This window comes from Gavia stellata, chromosome Z, assembly GCF_030936135.1.
Source record: "Gavia stellata isolate bGavSte3 chromosome Z, bGavSte3.hap2, whole genome shotgun sequence".
NCBI classification, from domain to species: Eukaryota; Metazoa; Chordata; class Aves; order Gaviiformes; family Gaviidae; genus Gavia; species Gavia stellata.
The window spans coordinates 80129392-80149533 of NC_082637.1; positions in this window are offsets into that span (position 1 = coordinate 80129392).

Genomic DNA, 20142 nt, shown 5'->3' on the forward strand with positions numbered 1-20142 from the left:
TTACACGTTAAACAGGAGGTATTTAGCTCACAAGGATGAGGGATACAAGTGAATGGGAAAAGAGAGGGGACTGGAAGAAGAAGAGTAGAACTAACAAACTTTAGTCTGCGTGTACAATCACGTGCAATCCATTCAAAGTTAAATTAGGCTCTGTGTAAGATGAGCTAACGTCAAAGAGCAATGCTCCCCCTGTTTGTGGGACTGTACAGCAGATAAGCAAGCTAAGGAAGCACCCTGTAAACCAGATACCTGCAATCTATGAGTACACGTATTTCTTTAATTTATAACTGCTTTCCATGGCATTTCCTTTCACTTCTTCAGACAGTTGAAAACTCTGCAGATCCTCATGCAAGCAATATTCTGCTTGTTTATGGGCTTTAGATTTTCCACGGAATAAAGTAAAGGTCAGATTTATTTCAGTACACATGCTTAAATGTGTAAATTGCACCTGTCGTAATCAATCTGATGTTGTGCTGGGAGAGCAAGGGGAAAATCACCAAAGATACATGCTTGCCTTTCTTCCAGGGGAATCAACACATTCCCACCAAAGAACCACCTACTGAAGGGATGTCATATAAAACCAGTCTCAAACATTTAAATTACATCATTGATTTTTTTTTTGGTAGTTACTAGCACGTGCCATGGACATTCTATTTAGCTTGGTTTAACCTTCTTATTTTTATGGGTTGTTTTCTACCATTCTTCCTCATATTTGCTGTACATGAGGGTGATAGAACAAAGCTGGCACCTCTCTGACCAGTTTCAGCTAATAACAGCAGTGTGATGAGACTAACTCAGCCCTGCTCTCACTGCTCGTGAAGCCTACTGGTTCTCCCTCGTGTTGGCAGGACTTTTAAACCTCCAGCCCCAGGAATATTCTTCAGTTTGCATTGTCACTGACTCTTCTGCTCAGAGAAGAGTATTTCAGGGAATATTTTATTTGCTAATGACCTGTGGAGCTGTATCTCAGCTATCAAAGAGATTAGGCAGTGAATTTAGAGGAACTAGTTCTGTAATCTTGGTTCCAGGCATTATTCCACTCCGTCCTTAGCAAATACAGCAGCTGAGACACCAGCGTGCCAAGGATGAGCCCCTGCAGAAACGGAAGCCGGTAGTTTATGACTAAGCTGTGCATTTGGAGAAACCTTCCCCACTGAGAGTCCTTTGTTCAACAACAGGACGACTTTGATCTTCATTTCTTGAACGGTATGGCAACCAGCCTTTTGTGTAGCATTATCAATCCAGCGATAGCAGTATTTGCCTTAGAGATGCTGGTGATGGCCCCCTTCCAGTGGTCAGACTGCAGAACAGAAGAGATCCTGCCTCCCACACCTCAAAAGCTAACACCCGAGTTATCTTTAAATCTTGAAAGCAAACATCTCCAGATTCATGCACTGAAAGGCTAGATTAATTCAATGGCATTACCACACACTGCATGAAATAAAGCACTCATTTCATTCCTTGCAGGATCAGTGCCTTCTTAAAATTGACAAGACAAAATGGCCTCAAGTTGCGCCAGGGAATGTTTAGGCTGGATATTAGGAAAAATTTCTTTACTGAGAGAGTGGTGAAACACTGGAACAGACTGCCCAGGGAAGTGATGGACTCACCATCAGTGGAAGTGTTCAAGGTACATGTGGACGAGGCACTGTGGGACATGGTTTAGTGGGCATAGTGGCGTTGGTTGATGGTTGGACTTGACGATCTTACAGGTCTTTTCCAACCATAGTGATTCTGTGATTCTGTGATTCTGTGAAATGCTATGTTTGCCTTGCAAACAAAGACAAAAAATAGACAAATTGTGCTATGTCTTAAACAAGGATTCTAGGAGCAGTTGCCGTAAGTACGTCAGAATATATTCTGAAGTATATTAGGTTGGGTTTGTTTGTCTTAAAAAAATAGCCAGAAACTTTTTTTTAAAAAAAAAAAAAAAACAAATGAAAGAAAATGTGAGAATTGAAACTAACATTCGTTTCCACTGCAAATAAAACTGACATTGGATTACACAGAACATGGAGGAACTTACACCAGAAACTGCTTTGAAAGATCCAGCTTCCACAGGGAAGAGGAGCAATTTGAGCTGTTTATGTGACCAGTTGCATCATTAGATTAAGCAGAAATTATACTCATTTAGACTCCAGAAGAATACTTTTGCTATAATCAGCTCTTGTGCTTTCTTAAGTCTTTAATTACACTATCTGTGTTTCTTTAATCTTGCTTTACGTCCCTGAGTCATATGTCTTTAGCAATTTTAATTAACAGCAATAAGAAGTAGTTCATTCACAGGGAAAAAACAGTCATCATACTCCCAAACCAATCAGCAGCTTAGCTATCAAAACACTTCTGGTTACAGCTGGTTACTAACACCACCATTTTTGTGCACACCTGTCTATTTCACCATGCTCTAAAGCATTAATAGTTTATTGCCATGGCACATTTACTTTCCCAATACTGCAGATGGCTGCAAGGACAGTGGGATTTCCTCCGGAGGGCTGCTGGGCTGACCATCTGCTGCTATGCTCAAAAGGGACTGAAAACCAGCTCACTTAGTGGGAATCCAGCATAGGAAGTCAGATGCCACCACTCAGAACCCAACTGTTCAACGGCAATGTCAAGGTATCATCGGCCACCAGATGGGAAAGTGTGAGAAGTGAGGTATCTTACAGATATCAGAACCAGAGAAGAGGTCACGATACCCCGCAGGAAGACCTGATATGACCCAGAGCAAAACTCAACCCTAAGTTAAGCAGCTGCTTTCTGTTATAAGGTTTTTTCATCTTCCCTGAAGCATTATGATAATGCTCTCTGATGGAAATACAATGACTCTGGATTAGACAATGCTTTATTTTATAGGAACCACAATTCCTATGCCTAAAAATTACTGAAGCAGAAAAGAATCCAGCCCAAGGAAGAATTTGACCCTCTATTCTCAAGTAAAATATTCTGAGATAACAATTAATTTCTTTCCGCACGCTGTGCTCAGCTCAGCTCTAATTACATTAAAAAAAAAGGGTATTTTGGCCAACTCCTCGGGAAAAACAGCACTCAGGAAAGAGGAAGATATGACTGCTTCAGATCACAGGAGCTGCTTTTGGCTAGACGAATATAAACTCCCAGGAGATCAAGAGACAATCTCTCACACCCTTCTGCAGGAGAATGACTAGCCCCAGTATCACTGCCCCAGGGAAAGCATTACCGGGAAAGAGGAGAGCAGCAGTGTGGTGACGCAGGCACCTGCCGGTGGAAGAAGAATAGATGTGCCACCGGGAACTGACACTCGCTTTACTGAAGAAGGCAATGCACAAGACGTGTGTAATAGACTGTGAAAACTGGTGCTGAAAAAGAGTTCAGCCGACACGCCTTTTTATTTTTGTAACCATCTTTTTCCTTAACCAGCAGAGTAGATATGTTTTTTATTTACAGATGAACATTAATACTTTAATGGGATGGGGGATCACATGCAAGGTGAAGGCTTTCTGAGAAGGCAAAATCTACTTATCCTCTAATTGGGCCAAGCACCTCCAATCTCACCACTACAGGAGAAGATGCCTGCATCTGTTTTCACTTTATTTTCTTATATTTGTGTAATGTCAGCAGGTACAGTATGAGTTTCATACACTACCAGTAAGAGTTTACTGTGAAACATTTGGTGCCATGCTGTTCTAAGGCTGGTAACAGTGCCAGGCACTCTAACAAGCACTTAATTTCAGTGAGTACGTACACATCCTAAGCCCCTACAAAACCAGCAGCATGTTTACAATCAACCCCACAAAACATCAAAACTTAAATGGCACATGGTAATAAGGGATTAATTCTTTCTTTTATTTCGTGTCAGGGAGCATGAGCACACGTGATGAGATTAAGAGAGAGAAAATTCTTCATATCCTTCTCCACTCTTACTCACTTTAGGCCTATTTTTCTCATCCCTAAATGAGCACAGATAAGTATACGATGCAGAGCTCCCCAAAAGGAAGGGGAGAGGCAGGTCTTTCCCAGCTGCATGACATACTTGTCACATACCACTACTTGCAGCAAAATCCTATGCCAAAAGTGTTGCCAGAGAGTAGCTTCTTCCCATATACACTCCTCTCAAAAGACTTTTGAGCCACTAATTTTCCTAAGTAGCAAATAGAGCGAGGGAGGTCCCTCACTGAGCAGCCCCCTGAGGCCTGTGCCCTGGGTATTGAGGCTCCTCCTGAATCCCAGTTCAGTGAACCTTTTAATCACTTATATTTGATGGCCTTTTAATGGGACGTAAAAACTTCTCAAATGTGCTCTATCGTGTTAAATGATTTGCTAAGCAAAGAGAGTTTGAGAGGATTGGGGTGGGGGGAGCTGGTTTGTTTGTCTGGGATAAAAACAAAGGGTTGAATTCTGACTACTCCCTGCAGATAAATTTGAAACACTTCAAAGGAAAGTTAAAAAATGGAAGTTCATTTAAAACCGGAAGAATTTCACTTCTGCTGTGCAAAGCTTCAATCACCAAAGCTGACGTCTTTTACTGAAAAGCAAGCTCATGTGTTGGTAACTGGAGTATTTGTTTTGCATTTTTCTAATGCAATTTTTCTAATTGGCTCTGAAAGCACAATGAAAACTGAGTCAACATGATTTTTCTCTCCTATTTTATTTACAGGTCAGGCAGATCTGCATTTGATAAGAAAGGCGCGATTTCTATAATTTAAAAATCAGGAGAATGTGTCTTTGCTCTTATACGTAGAGAAACTACATTTCTGTAGTAGGTGTGAATTGAAAGCGCACTCTAGTGAAATGCTGGAAGAGTGAACTATAAAGACAAACTATTTGCTGAAGATCACTCCTTACAGCAGTCTTGAAAGATTCAGTTTTCCATTCTTTAGCCTCTGAGTTTCAGTCTTTACTTCTCTGCCCAGCTGCCTTGCCTGCAAACGCTCGCCTTTCTTCCGTAGACAACGAGCGCCCAGTTTGAAAGCCTGAAGATCGATTCTGACACCTTGCATTGAAGAAAAAGCTTGTCCATAGTTAATTTCAATTTCTTGTCCCAGGCTAAGGAGTTTAAACCTCTGAAAAGTAGGATTTTACTCCTTTCTTGCTCACTTTGGTTTTGGTCAGCTGCTGATACAGCTGTAGGGAATTCTGTGGAAAAAATCCTTTGACAGACACAGCTGGAATAACACGTGGTGAAGAAGCATCTGCTCAGGAGTTTGCCCTCTCACTCGCAGAAACACTCCTTGCATTTCTGCCCTAGGCCCACGGGGCCCCAATAAAGTGCCCTTCTTTAACTTAGTGTCCAGGTCAATTTATGCCCCCCGTTTCAGGTGTAAGGAATGCAACATTTTGAATGCCTATTTTCTGGGGGCAAAACCTGCTGCAAGGGAAGTCCATGTGTTTGGGTTAAGATGCTGAATTCTATAGCAAGTGCTATAGAAATAAAGTTCACTGTGTATATAGTTCCAGCAATTATAAGACGGTAATATTCTCATGACACAGGGACTGCACTGTGCACTAAGCAGATGACTGAACATCCTCCGTTAACAGAAGTTTTCAGTACAAGCCGTCAAGACTGATCAATAGTGGGCAACAGCCACAGGAATGAGGAGAAAGCAGTACCTCTAACATATATACGCTGTCGAGGAAAACTAAATGGATTTGTCAAAAAAATCCTCTCAAATCCATGTTGCCTGTTACTGATTTCCTCATACTACAGTACATTCTTATAAACACACTGAGTGCTAGTGAAATGGAAATGAATCCTCACCCCGCCTCCCACCCCCAGAATTGTTTTCCTAAAAAAAGGAATTGAGGAGATTGGCTTGCAATTCTTCAGCCCTATTTTTCATTCCTCCAAAAGGGGTGACAAACCCACAGATATACGGTTACAGAGACAGCTTGTCTGCCACTATCATTTTCATCCTCTTTTCTTATGTTTCTGCCTTCTACCTGTTAATGAATGTCCCACAAACTCAGGCAGGGAAATTTAGAACCTCCTCCACAAAAGATGGCATGCAGCTAAGGGTATAGTGTGATTTCTAATAAAAACCTTCAAAACTGACAGCAAGAAAGTCTCACGCACATGAAATAATATGACACTTGAAAAATCCTGCTCTAAAATCCTCGGAGATGAATTGGATGCCTCCCTTTGATTTCAGCAGCTTTCATTCCAAACTTGCATGATCATAAAGTCATTCCTGTTGATCAGGTACAATGTTTTGGAAACAAGATGTTGAAAATCAAAGCCAGTCCCCTTTGTCTTTGCTGAATGTCCATCATTTGGAAATTTAGAAATTTTTTTTCCTATATATGCAGCCATACAGAGGACTTCTGTAAAATGAAAGTGAAAACCTGTAATAGGGAGTACTGTTAGCTATAATTGTTCTGAACAGAGAAAAGTGGTTGAGAAATTGTCTAAAATGCCTCTAATGGCTGTCACATTTCACCGCCTGACATTTGCATGCAATCAAAGTGTCAAGAGGTTTCCCTGTCTGTAGCTCAAATTATATTGTAAGAAGAGCATGAACACTGCATTTAAACACAAGCAGATTACCTTCAGCATCACATAGAAAGATGTGAGGAGTATGTCAGTCACACAGCATTATGGTTTTCTTGGTAGTTTCTGAGGTAAAACAGGAAGAAAGAGACATTGCCTGTGTGTAACATGGTTTGATTCATTCCAGCTCTGAACTGAAATCCCATTGTGAAATTAGAGAAGTATTGTCTTTCTGTGGATTCTTTCACAAGCTCTTGCTCCCAGTGCAAGTTCTCACCCAGGGACACACACCTCGGGCTCCGAAGAAGTCAAGTCCCTTCTTCCTCTTCCAGAGTCAGTCTCCTTAAAAGGACTGCACTGAAAATACAAATCTCTGTCTTGTCAAGAAATTAATAAGGCTTCAAAGCAAAAAGAAAAATCTGGCATAATATTTCTGCAAGCTATGCTAAGCCAGAAATGCAGCATTTGTTCACTACTTCAGCCCTTACTATTAAGTGCTTAGATTTTGGGGTTCTTGAATACAGATCAATGGCAAATCTCTCCCTTCCTACATGGATGGCACAGTCAGGGTGTCCAACAGAAGGGCTGCTAGTCTGCCCAGTCTGGAGAGAAATGTTTTGCTAGCCTCTGCTCCCAGATTACATGAACTAGCCTATCTTAGTGATATCAGATATGCCTTTATCACCACCACAGGCTTCGAATACTAGATAAATCAGTCATTAAGACAACAAACTTCAGTGTGAAGTGGAACCCACTGCTCTACCACCAATGTCATTTTATCTGTAGAAACCTTTGCATGGCAGAAAGGTCTAAGCGAAAGAGACCTTGCTACCCAGGATTTATCTCCCCTTATCCAGGACAGCATGTTCTTTCTGCATATTCTGTTTTGATACTCAGCTAAGCTTTACGGTTCCTAAACTTTCTGAAGAACTTACCTCCCCTTATCGAGGACAGCACACTTTCTGCATATTCTGTTTTGCTACTCAGCTAAGCTTTACAGTTCCTAAACTTTCTGAAGAACTTCGTGATGACATCCATGCATTACCACATTTACGTTTAGAAACAGCTGATGCAACAGAACTCAGCAGTCAGAGAAAGGAGTAAGTAAAATTATCATTCATGGTTGATAGAAGTCATTCTTGCCTCAGAATTATCATCTAATTCTCATCTTTTTTGAGACTTCCAGCACCAAGGAGTCAACCTCTGCATCGTCTAGGCAAGAGTCACGCTGCTGGCACATATGGACCCTACCTGACATGACAAAACAAACTGTTTTGCTGTGTCATTGTACCTCCTGCATATCTGTATTAAGCCTTGCCTTGCTGGGAATTAAAAACAAAACAGCAGGAGAGAAGATGAAAAGGTTCAGAAGAATACACTGAGATCCTTTTTCTTTTCCCCTAAGAAATTGCAACACAACCTTTCAACATTCTCCGGTGATAAAATTCTGTATAGCAAATAGAAACCATTCACAGATTCAAGTCAAAAACTTACAGGGAAGGGCCATCTACAGCTGGAATAAAAGGAGATCACGACCAAGAACTGTTCTAGTGTGTTCAACCATAAAATATTAATTTTTACCTGTCCTTTTTCATTAGCTCTCCTTGACAACAACCTTGAAAACCCAGAGGTTAAATTATGCACAAGACATGTTATTTATTCTCTTCTACATCTGAAACACTTTGCATCAGAAAAGCACATGGTTACAATACACCTGCCAGATGGGTAATGTATTCACAGTACACTAGAGAATGGTGCCGAAACGGACTGTTGAAAAAGAAGTATGCTAATGCTGTTCTAAAAATGCCATTGCAACTGAGACAGGCCCATTTTATGTGTCTGGCGTCTCACTTTTAATAGTGTAATGAAGTGACATTTAGCAGGGCACAAAACAGATATTGCTTTGGTCTGCTACATGTGAGGAAGGAATGAGCATATCATCAGAAGCTGGAAGATGTGACCAGAACAAAAAACTGTAATGATTCAAAAGGGAGCGATTTATTTCAGCCTTCAACACAACTGAAAGAAACAGAATTGTAGCTAGTGATTATTATATACAATCCATTCTTTCAATAATGTTGAGATTAAATTGTCTTGATTGCCTCAGTGTTTTCATTAGGAGTTTATAGCTCCTAATGCTCAGAAAAACAAAATGCAACCTGAGAGAGGAGTTAATTTTTAAACAGTTAATTTTGTTAGTTCTACTATTACAATTAGAGAATTAGAATCATGTAGGTAGTTACTATTTCCTGCTGAGTTTACCATCATAATGTCAGATGCCAGTCAGCTATCAGGTCTCCATTATACTGGGTACTGTCCAAGTACGTCTTCAATGGACACCTTCTAACTTATGGAGATACTTAAACTAGAGATATATAAACTGCTGGTGTTACCTCATCACATCGAAATCCCTGACTCTAACCTGTGGCCAAAGTCCTGCAGAAACTGCTCCTCATGTTGGGAATTGGACTGTCAGTTTCAGAAGGATGGGAGCAAGGGGAAGGCAGAGTACTTTTGAAAACCCATTGCACAGATATTCACACAAACTTGGCTCACTGTGGTTAAGAATAAAATTATCATTCCCTAGAACCCCTTTCCAGGGCTATTTCAGGAAGACTCCAGCTGTCCATTAATTTGTGGTGTGAATTATTCTATATTTACTCTTCTAAGTGCTCGTCTACGGAGTAAAGCCTAGGTGACATTTTTCTGACATCCTTTACTTTTCTCCATGGCAGAGGGTTTAACTCGAATACTCAGGATTAGCCATCAGTCTGAGCTCTTCGAATGATACGTACAACAAAACATGAAGACAGGCCAGAAAATTCTGACCTTTATATCCTTCTTGTTTTCTCAATCCCTACAGAGTCACCTCTTCTAAATGCCAGTGGCCATTTCTCCAGTGTATTTATAAGGTTGGTTGCTGACAGACAGCACACAGACCTCAGTCAGCTTGTGTATCAACACTTGTATTTCATAGTCCTCTGACCTGCGAAATGATAAACTCCTGCCCAAAGTAAAAATATGAAGTGAGAGGGTAAACAGATATAGAATTCAAGCAAATACTACAGGTATTTCCACATCTTCTGATTGCTTCTACCTCCAGCATAATTTACAGGCCATTTCAGTTCTTCTCACACCACAGATCAGCTAAGATTTCCCATGAAAATTGTGGCTTCTCAGCATACTTCATCTAGAGCAAAGATCCAACCCGTATCTTTCAGACAAGATCTATACATGTGGTGGGCAAACGACGCCGTAAGAATTGTGAGGTCAAATTCCAATATATGAAGAGAGAAGAAAAATTAAAAGTTTTAATACCAGGTGAAGAAAAGAAGAGGTATTTTTTGATGGTGAGAGTGTGGAGGTCTGTAGACAGCAGTAGTAACGCTGGCCTGCAGACCCAAGCCCACGGGGACACCAGAGGGAACGCAGTGGACTGTCTGTCAGGTCTGTCTCCAGAAGAGCCGGTGCGGACAGATACAGAGAGGTAGACTTGCTCCCCCGCAAGAAGTGGTGTGGGGAGGGAAGGGTGACAGAACTGTAATTCAACGGCGATTTGTTAAGGTTTCAGAACGATAACTAACCACTTTATTTTTGTGTGTGTAAAATGATATGACTGTAAATTAATAATAGTAGTGTTTATTAGTTAATCAGACTATTATTTAGTTCATCAGTTTCTCAGTAACGTGGTGCTCAACCATTAAACATTGTAGTCTGTTAAATCAGTTATACCTCAAGCCCGCAATCGAAACAGAGAGACTTGGACCTGGATGCTAACATCCCCCAGCTGCAACATTTCATACATTTATGAAAATCACATTGGAAAGCTTTGGCTAAATTTGTTACTCCTACTGGGTAATAACGACAATCTAGCTTCTGAAAAACTAAGACTATTGAATTGCTGATTTGTAAATAATTCCCAGAAACTGCAGATGACACATCTTTCTAACTGAGTTATATCAGGATGCATAATTTCCTGTTGGGATTTATCTCTAGTATTAACCTGGGCTTGGTGGAAGCAATCCAACAATAAGGGAATGAAGTAGTCAAAACACAAGAACAAATGCCAGATTTCAAGAACAAATGTTGGATTCTGCACCTGGGCCGGAGTAACGCTGGACACAAGTATAAACTGGGAGAGGAGTGGCTGGGCACCAGCCCTGCAGAAAGGGCTCTGGGGTGCTGGTCGACAGCAGGCTCAGTGTGAGTCAGCAGTGTGCCCTGGCAGCCAAGAGGGCAAACCGCCTCCTGGGGTGCGTCAACCGCAGCATAACCAGCCGGTCAAAGGAGGTGATTATCCCGCTGTATTCAGCATTGGGGCGGCCTCACCTTGAGTGCTGTGTGCAGTTCTGGGCCCCACAGTTTAAGAAGGAGGTAAAGGCCCTTGAATGCGTCCAGAGAAGGAAAACAAAGCTGGTGAAAGTGCTGGAAGGCATGTCCTATGAGGAGCAGCTAAGGACTCTGGGTTTGTCTAGTTTGGAGAAAAGGAGGCTGAGGGATGACCCCATTGCTCTCTGCAGCTTCCTGAGTAGGGGAAGTGGAGAGGGAGGTGCTGATCTCTTCTCCCTGGTACACAGCGACAGGACACATGGGAATGGTTCAAAGCTGCATCAGAGGAGGTCAGACTGGGCATTAGGAAGCATTTCTTTACCAAGAGGGTGGTCAAACACTGGAACAGCTTCCTAGAGAGGTGGTCGACGCCCCAAGCCTGTCAGTGTTCAAGAGGCATTTGGACAATGCCCTTAACAGCATGCTTTAACTATTGGTCAGCCCTGAAGTGGTCGGGCAGTTGGACTAGATGACTGTTACAGGTCCCTTCCAGCTGAACTAAACTAAACTAGTCTAGTCTAGGCTAGTCTAGTCCAGTCCAGTCCAGTCCATTGTATTCTAGTTGTTAGCTTACTGCTTTGAAAATGAGCACTGAGGGGCAATGAGACTCACCTATGACCTGTTAATATAGGGACAATTTCTTCAGGAGAGCTCTGAGATGGAGGCCATTGCATTTGCACCCAATGAGCTATTCAGTGCTGTTTCTTATTCAAGTCGTCTGAAGCAGAGATGCAGTTAGAGCCTTGCCCATCAGTACCTAGTTCCTGCAGAGTTGCACAGTCAGATTTTGCCCCTCTTAAAACTGCTTGCGTAACAAATGGGAGTGACAGTCAATTGCACCTGATCTGCCTCTGTTCCCCTCCACAGTTAGTAAACCAGAGACTAACCTGAGCTGGAGAAAAACTCTTTGTCCCGTGGAGCACAGCAGCTCTTGCTGGCTCACTTCCGTTTCAACTCCGGAAGAATTTCTTCTGAAGTTTGATCTCAAATCAGCAGGTTTTTATTCTGTTTCACTATTCAGTGCAAGACAATGAGCAAAATCGTTCTTCATAATATGCCTTCCCTGGGAGTAGGTGATGAAGAGAGATGGGAAAGTTCTGCTCTCTGAGACACAGACTATGTGCCATGCCAATGCAAGTGAACGCCACAGGAGTCTATCTAAATCTCCAGGCCTCCCCCACAAGAAGCAAGACAAATCATTTTCATAGAAATTAACAAACCCAAAGAGAGTCATGGTGGGTCCCTACTAGCTTATCGCTTTCAAACAGCTCAATTCCCTCTCCTTGAGAGTATTCCCATACGCAGAAAGAACTGACAATGTCACGGTGTTATCTCAAGACAAGTGAGTCTAACTAAGCATTTTTGGGGACATGAACTGAAGATTGTTTCACGGAAAGCACAGCTAAGCCAAGCTTAAGGAATTTCCGAGCAATTAAAATGCTGATTTTTTGAGTTTGTTTCTCCCCTGTGTCCATCTTCCAAAGCGGGATCAACGTTCGACAACAATAATTATAAAAATTCCTCTCTTTGCCTTGAGAGCTTTCCAATTATTCTTAAGGAAGAGAGGACAGAATCAATGACAGCTATAGAAAATCTGCCTGTACTTGGTTAATCAGCAGACTCTGAAAGCAAGGCCCCTGCAGAATGGGGTGTAAGAGCTACTTAGCGTCAGTACTCTCTTTCACACCAGGAACCCACCCAGAGGCTTTTCTGTGAGAACAACAATGTTAAGAAGAAGATTTCTCTTGATTGTAGAATTAAGACCTTGTTCCTTGCCAGTCTCAGCTCAGAGTGATCAACAAGCTAGTTTGTGCTCCAAAGTCCAGTTTTGCCTTGAAAGCACAGTAACAGCCAAGTTCACTTACACAGAGGTCCTGGAAGAAAAGCTTTGAAATCTGAGCTGACTAAAATCAACGGGCAAAGCTCTCATGGATTTCAAAGGTAGGAAAGGTTTCAGGAACTGGTGTTGATGGAAAGACTTTTGTTAACTGTTCTTCTGGGCTGTATATTCAGGAGAGCTTTACGGCTGTATAAACGTCCAAGTCCTCGGTAACTGAGAGAGCTTGACGTACTGAAAAATGGGCACATTTGAAAATCTAGTCCCAGATACAATTTAGCTTTTGTAAGTGAAGTTTGGATCAAGAACCAAAGAACTGTATGGAGAAAATAGGGTTCCAATATAGTTCTTAGTTCTTGCAACTATAGTTACTAATCAGAAATATTTTCTTCAAGACTTGTTTAAGGACTTAAACAAGAACCCAGCAGTTGCTAGGTGGCAGCGACATTGCTCCACAAAGACTCCTCTGTGAATAGGAGGTCAAGGGAAAACAGTCTATGATGCTTGATTCAATTGCTCTGTTCCAGACAGCACAAAAGGCATTCGTCAATGATCTCCAAACCAAGAGGCCAAAACCCGTCAGACAAGGTGAAATTGAAGACTTACGTCCTAGCCACTGCATTCTTGACCCTGAGACACTTGTACTGCTCCAAGAAGAGGGTTACAAAGTCAAGCACAAGAAAGTTCAGGATTTCGTCCTCACATTTAAGTTTTGAAATCCTGGCCAAATGCAACTTGCAGTAGCTATGGGCAGTGCTGCTAGTTAAAAGCATCTCTGCAGAGGCTTGGTAAAATGCTTGGAAGTGTACAGAGAGCTTGAGAGATAAATTAAAATCCCTTTCAAATCATGTTTTTGACGTCTTAAAGAGGAGATAAGATATTGCAGCAAATGGGCTGCCCTCTCCCTTTCAAGGTGTCAGGTCAGAAAGCCATTGAATATCTCCAAGGATGGAAACTCCACAACCTCCGTGGGCAACCTGCTCTATTGCTCAGTCACCTTCCAGTAAAACATGCTTTTCCTTATGTTCAGAGGGAACCTGACGTGTTTCAGTTTGTGCCCATTGTCTCTTGTCCTGTTACTGGGCATCACTGAAAAGAGCTAGGCTCCATCTTCTTTGCACCTTCCCTTCAGGTATTTATTCACATTGATAAGATCCCCCGCTTATCTCACCTCTTCAGCCTTCTCATCTCGAGGCTAAACAGTCCCAGCTCTCTCCGTGTTTTCTCATAGGAGAGAAGAAAGTCCCTTAATCATCTCCATGGCCCTTTCCTGGACTCTCTCCAGTATGTCCACGTCTCTCTTGTACTGGGGAGCCCAAAACTGGACACAGCACTCCAGGTGTGGCCTCACCAATGCTGAGCAGAGGGGAAGGATCACCTCCCTCAACCTGCTGGCAATATTTGCCCAATGCAGCCCAGCATACCGTTCTTGCGGCCAGAGCACCTTCGTGGCTCATGTTCAGCTTGGTGTCTAACAGGACCCCCAGGTCCTTTTCTGCAAAGCTACTTCCCAGATGAGTACCCCCCAGCATTTCTTGGTGCCTGGGGTTGTTCCTTCCCAGGTGCAGGACTTGCACTTCCCTTTGTTGAACATCATGAGGTTCCTGTTGGCCCATTTCTCCAGCCTGTCAAGGTCCCTCTGGATGACAGCACAATCCCCTGGTGGTATCAGACACTCCTTCCAGCTCTGTGTCATCAGCGAATTTCTGAGGGTACACTGCCTTGTCATTCAGATCATTAATGAAAATGCTGAACAGGACGAAGATTGATGGGAAGCTGTCTGGCCCTTAGTTCCCTGGGTTCTCCTTCTTGGCCATTTAGAAGATCGGAGTGACATCTGCTTTCCTTCAGTCCTCAGGCCACTCTCCTGACGACTATGGTCTTTCAAATCTCATAATCCAGCCGCACAATTTGCTAACAACCTGAGAGTTTTCAGGCCAAATGGACGTAGGCACGCTTGTGTATGGTCGTTGCAGATGCCTCCGCTCCTACTTTTGCCATTTTATCATGTATTCCTTGCTGGTAGAAGAGATATGCTAAGTACGTGGGTGGCTTCAACTCACTTCTACAGCTTCTTTGGTTGCCTCATGTGGAGTATCCAAGTACTTTTCAGAGTATTAATCCACTTTGTACACAAGGCTGCTTCCCACTCCTACCCTTTTCTAAACAGAGAGTAGCTAAGACAGAGAGAAATCTGTGACAGACTTGGATATTTTAACTTTCCCTCATGCAAATCCTTGTCCACAGCCTTTCCAATTGGCCTAGTTTTAGGCCTTCACAGTAACACGATGTGACAACTGGCATTCAGAGCTCAGCATGTCTTCCAGAAGTCTGTGGCACCATCAGGATATGAGACAGCAACCAGAGGCCAACATCTTTCTATGAGAGTATTTTTTTCTGAAAAAAAGTCCCAGAGTTAGAATGTTCTTTTTAATTAAAAAAAGATTTAAAAAAAAAAAAAGAGAGAAAAAAAGACAAAAATGAAACAAAGTCACAGAAGTTAAAGTAATTTCAAAGGGAAAACCAGCTGCCTATACCTTTAATGAGTATGAATTTGTATAGACCCTATGTAACTTGCTCTGTATATTAAGTTAGACACACTAGCTGTGGATTACTGACTGTGGAATTCTTGCTGGAGGTGAGTTAGAAATTAAACCTATAGTCACATTTTAAGGGAAGATACAGCATTGAAGAAACTTTCAGGGTGGAGTGGGGTGGTCATGCAAGGGTTCCATCCCACAAAAATTCCCTAGGCAACCTTAGATGTTGGCAATGCCAGGGCAGCTTGGTGTGCTGACTCTAAGAGAAACTGTACGGAGGGTGGAGCGGAGTGGAGACACCACGGCCAGCCTCTGTGGTAAGATGGGAACTGGAAGGTACTATGGAACAATGAGATGGAGGCTCACCCTGATAACTAGGATACATACCTGGTCAAAGACAATGCTGCTGTACAAAGACCCAGTAACCTACTTAGTGTGCGTAATGGTGTGTAGTGGAGTACCTGGGAATGGGCCCACAGTCTGCCACCTTTTGACAAAATACTCCTTATAATCTCATGATAATACTAAAAGACACACCTCCATCCCAAAGCTACCCACCTCCAAGTTGTGACCACCCCTCACTGAGCCTGCGCTCTGAATTTTTCTTGGCCTATACCTCTAAAAGCAAAGCAAGGAACTTTCACACCAATTTCAACAAAGAAATACATGACTAGAGTCACTCAAGCTCCACCTGTAAAGCAAAAATAGTATAAAAAGGCTTACAAGAGGAGGGATGTTAGGGAAGATACCATCACAGACCTGCTCTGACACCTGGGATCAGTTGACGGGCTGAACCTCTCTTCCCCCGCATCGGATAAGATTGGCTATACCAAATGTTTCCCCGGCAGACTTAGAAACCTCTATGGAGTTGTTTTGAGATTTAACGCATTTGTAGCCAGGCTATATTACTCATATTCTTGGTATGTGCACATGCTTTGTGGGCAGTAGTTCTATCACTGGCAATCCAAAGAACTTGTGCATCTGTTGCTTTAATAAACTACGCTAGTCATTAATCCAGCCATGAGAGTTCTCTTTGAATGTGACCAAATTCCTTAAGGGTAGCCATGATAGTTCATGCAACGCGGCTAGACTGAAAGTGTATGGAGTTACGAGTGCCTTTGTAATAGCTGGGATTCGATATATACATATATATATATATATAAAAACACGATCAGACTTGTAATACAGGAAATCGGGCCTCACTCAGAATCCAAGCCTAGCCGCCCCCAGCCCCTCTGATATCTGAAGACAAGCTGGAACGCAAAGGGGTTTATTTTCTGCCAAATTGCTTTGCACCTTTAACACGACACTGACTCCCACTTCCTCATCTTCCTTTGTCAGTATTTGTACCTATCGTCTCTCTAGAAAATCGAGAGGACAAAATTTAGTCACCTGATTTTTATTTTTTTTTAGTAGAGTCTGGGGCTTTGAAAACCAGTCAATTTTGCTCTTGTTCTGCTTCCATTCAAATACATTGCAGTCTTCCTCCTTTGACTTCTTTGGAATGCCAGGACAAGGTGCAATGGTCCTACTTATCTGATTTACTTCTTAATTCCATGCAGAAATATCAGGAATACTAGTAATTGTCTAAGCTTGATAACAATGTTGACAGAGAGTTCATTCAAATACAAAATGGTGACCAGAATTTTATTATTATTTTTACTACTAGAAGTTGCTTAAAATTGCAATGACAACCCAATTTATCTCACCGAGAATGGTGCATGCTATGCATAGTTTGTGTGGTTGGACAGGATCCACTTGAAGTAATATATTACTCTACAGTATTAGTAACCAGTGACAATGTGCCCAATTCCCACAGCAGCGTTGCAGGAAGGAAAGAACATAACTGTTAAATTAGAGTAAATTAACCTTTTAATCTTGAATACACTTGCTGATAATTTTGTTATATACATACACTGTAATTATTGCACAGCAAGGAGCTGTTCACTCAGGTGGAATAATGGACAAGGGTGAGTAGTTTTTTAATGTTTCTTCCCTCCTCCTCTCACAGTCTTCATGCATGTTTCTTCCCCTCCTCCGCTCAAAGTTTTTCATGCTCAGGCATGTTCTTGGGTCCTGGAAACTTGGCTTTTAATGTTTAACTTTGCAGATACTGGTTGTCCATTTTTGTTGCTCCTGACAGGCATAGGATTTAACACGTGCATGAACATACATAGGATATCACTACACACAATACGGCAACAAATGCTTAGCTCACAGTCAGCTCAGGCTTAAAGAAGCTTATGCATAAAGTAAAATGCACATATACAGAAGATTTTTATTTTATTTTGAGACTGGTGGGAGCTATGCTTCAAAGTGCAACTTTTGACCTTGATCTCTCTGGCGTCAGAGTCCAGAGCTCCCAGAACACCTGCTCTTAATTTTGAGGAATCCATCGACCACATGGATCTACCCTAGATTTTTTGGTCATGGAAGTATGTCATACATTGAAGCAGTGTTTCAGAGGCAGAGCGCCCCAGGCTCCCAGTTTCCAACCCATCAGCCTGTGATGACCTGAAGTTCCCAAAGTGACAGTCAGGCTCAGGTTTCCTGGCGCTTTGCTGTAGGGCTGGGTTTTTGAAAATCTCATGAGCCTCAGTTCTTGCTGGAATTGTCTTTTGGTTTCAAAAGGCAGGCCATGGAAAAAAATCAGTAGCCATCAGTACTTTCAGTATCATGGCTTGAACAGCACACGTCTTCTCAAAGTTATTTGCACCCATTTTCAGGTTTTTCCCTCGGGTGAAGTTCCATTCTAGGATGTTTTCTCCACGTATGGAGGTTTCAGACACCATAATTTTTAAAAGAACACTTGGTGGCAGCTGATGTACGGCCAAGGTCAACCCACCACAAGTGTGACTGACCACAGCTGTTGCAAAGAAAGCTGACTTTACCTCAACACAAAGAGGTCACTGGAGGGTGCTTGTTCTTTTAAGTAAACATCTGTCAGAAGCTGAGTGGATCAACTGGTGGCGTAAATGTTTTTCCCTGAGTTCAGTGAAAGAGTGTGAATGTCTCCCAGAGTTAGCCAGACCAACATGAGGGGAGTGAATGGAGTGAAAAAGTGGCTCAGCCCAACGTAGAGTGTGAAAAAGAAATAATGAACAAAAGAATTTTGAAGGCAGGAATGGGCTTGAGCTGGCTTCTACCCACGTATCCCTTCCTAGTGACTGGGAACGCCCAGCGTCCTGAGAGTGGGCAATTTATAGAGACGAGTAATGGGAATCACAGTGGAATTGTGGTTGAACCATGCATTGCAATTGCTATATTTTGTTAGGTGTAACTTACATTACTATTGTGTTTTCTGTGTATTTTGTATCATCACTCTGCTAAATCAGAAATCCCATGTAACATCAAATATCTTCAGAGAAGTAAATTTGATATTAAACATTACACCCTCCATGCATGGAATATCTAAATGAACCTGGTCAGAGAGTATTGGACTCTGACACTTAGCTGCACAGAAACGTATCTGCCAGACAATCTTTCAGCAGCTTCACCGCACTCTTTTTATGCCTCTCTTCTAGGAGAACACAGCTGCTTGCTGTTTCTGAGGCTCACGAGTTTTCCTTCTTACTTTCTGGAAAAGGAATACACTTGTGTTTGTCAGCATCACAGAGTCACAGGAGACAAATTCTGTATTTAGTTGGAAATTAAGTAAAGGTAAGTGGGAGATCACCTGGAAAGCTTTTAGAAAGAATTCACTGCTTTGTCCTCTTACAAACCTTAAATCTTTCTCTACTGCAAATTTCCCAAACCACACTTTCTGTCTGTATTGTCTGGTTGCTTCTGAGAATTGTCCCAGAAGGATGGCATTGTCCATCTTTTTTTAGCTGCTCAGCTTGTGTCTCTCTATCCTTCCTTGCTTTGTGACTTCCTTGCCTTAGTGTAATATGTCCAAGGAAACCTGTGGGTTTTGGAATTGTTCAAGATAATCCAATCTATAAATAATAGAGAAGAACACACTGGACCGTAACACTTTGCACGTGATTTGGCCTAAATGACCTTGCTCTCATTTCTGAAGGGTCATTTTGTAATTTAATGGTCCACATGAATTCCTTGTCTTGAAAGATTAAACTTCTCATAAGCTCACTGAACAAAGATGGAGCCATTCCAGACCTTCTCAGGATGAAAACAGCCATGAGAGTACTGTGCATGTATGTGGAACACTCATATTTCTAAATGATTACTTTTGTTGTCTAGTTTTACAGAAAAATTAGCCTGCTGTAAAACAATTGCTGTAATTGAACTGAACGCCTGCTAGGTAAAACTTATTCCAAAGTATAGGTTTCACCAAGTCATATATAAAGGAAAACTTCAATATTGCCAGCGAGTATTTATACTACTATTCTAGATACTTTCTATTGCTGAGAGAAATTCCTGTAGTTTTAGTTCAGTCCCACAATTACAAAGAATGCTATAAAGCAAACTGCAACTGATATTTTCAACTGATGCAAAAAAGTTAAGCAAAATAGCAGAAATAGTTACATTTGAGCTGCATTTCCAAAGCAGATTGTTTACTTTAATGCTTAAACGAATATTCAAAACATTATTGAAGATTGAGGCCAAAATTTCAAGTGATCTTCACAGAATCACAGAATCATTAAGGTTGGAAAAAACTTGTAATCAACCGAACACCACCATGCCCACTAAACCATGTCCCACAATGCCGCGTCCACACATTCCTTGAACACCTCCAGTGATGGGGACTCCACCACCTCTCTGGGCAGCCTGTTCCAATACCTCACCACTCTCTCAGTAAAGAAATTTTTCCTAATATCCAGTCTGTATCTCCCCTCGTGCAACTTGAGGCCATTTCCTCTTGTCCTGTCACTTGTCACTTGGGAGAAGAGACCAACACCCACCTCTCTGCAACCCCCTTTCAGGTAGTTGTAGAGAGCGATAAGGTCTCCCCTCAGCCTCCTCTTCTCCAGACTGAACAACCCCAGTTCCCTCAGCCGCTCCTCATCAGACTT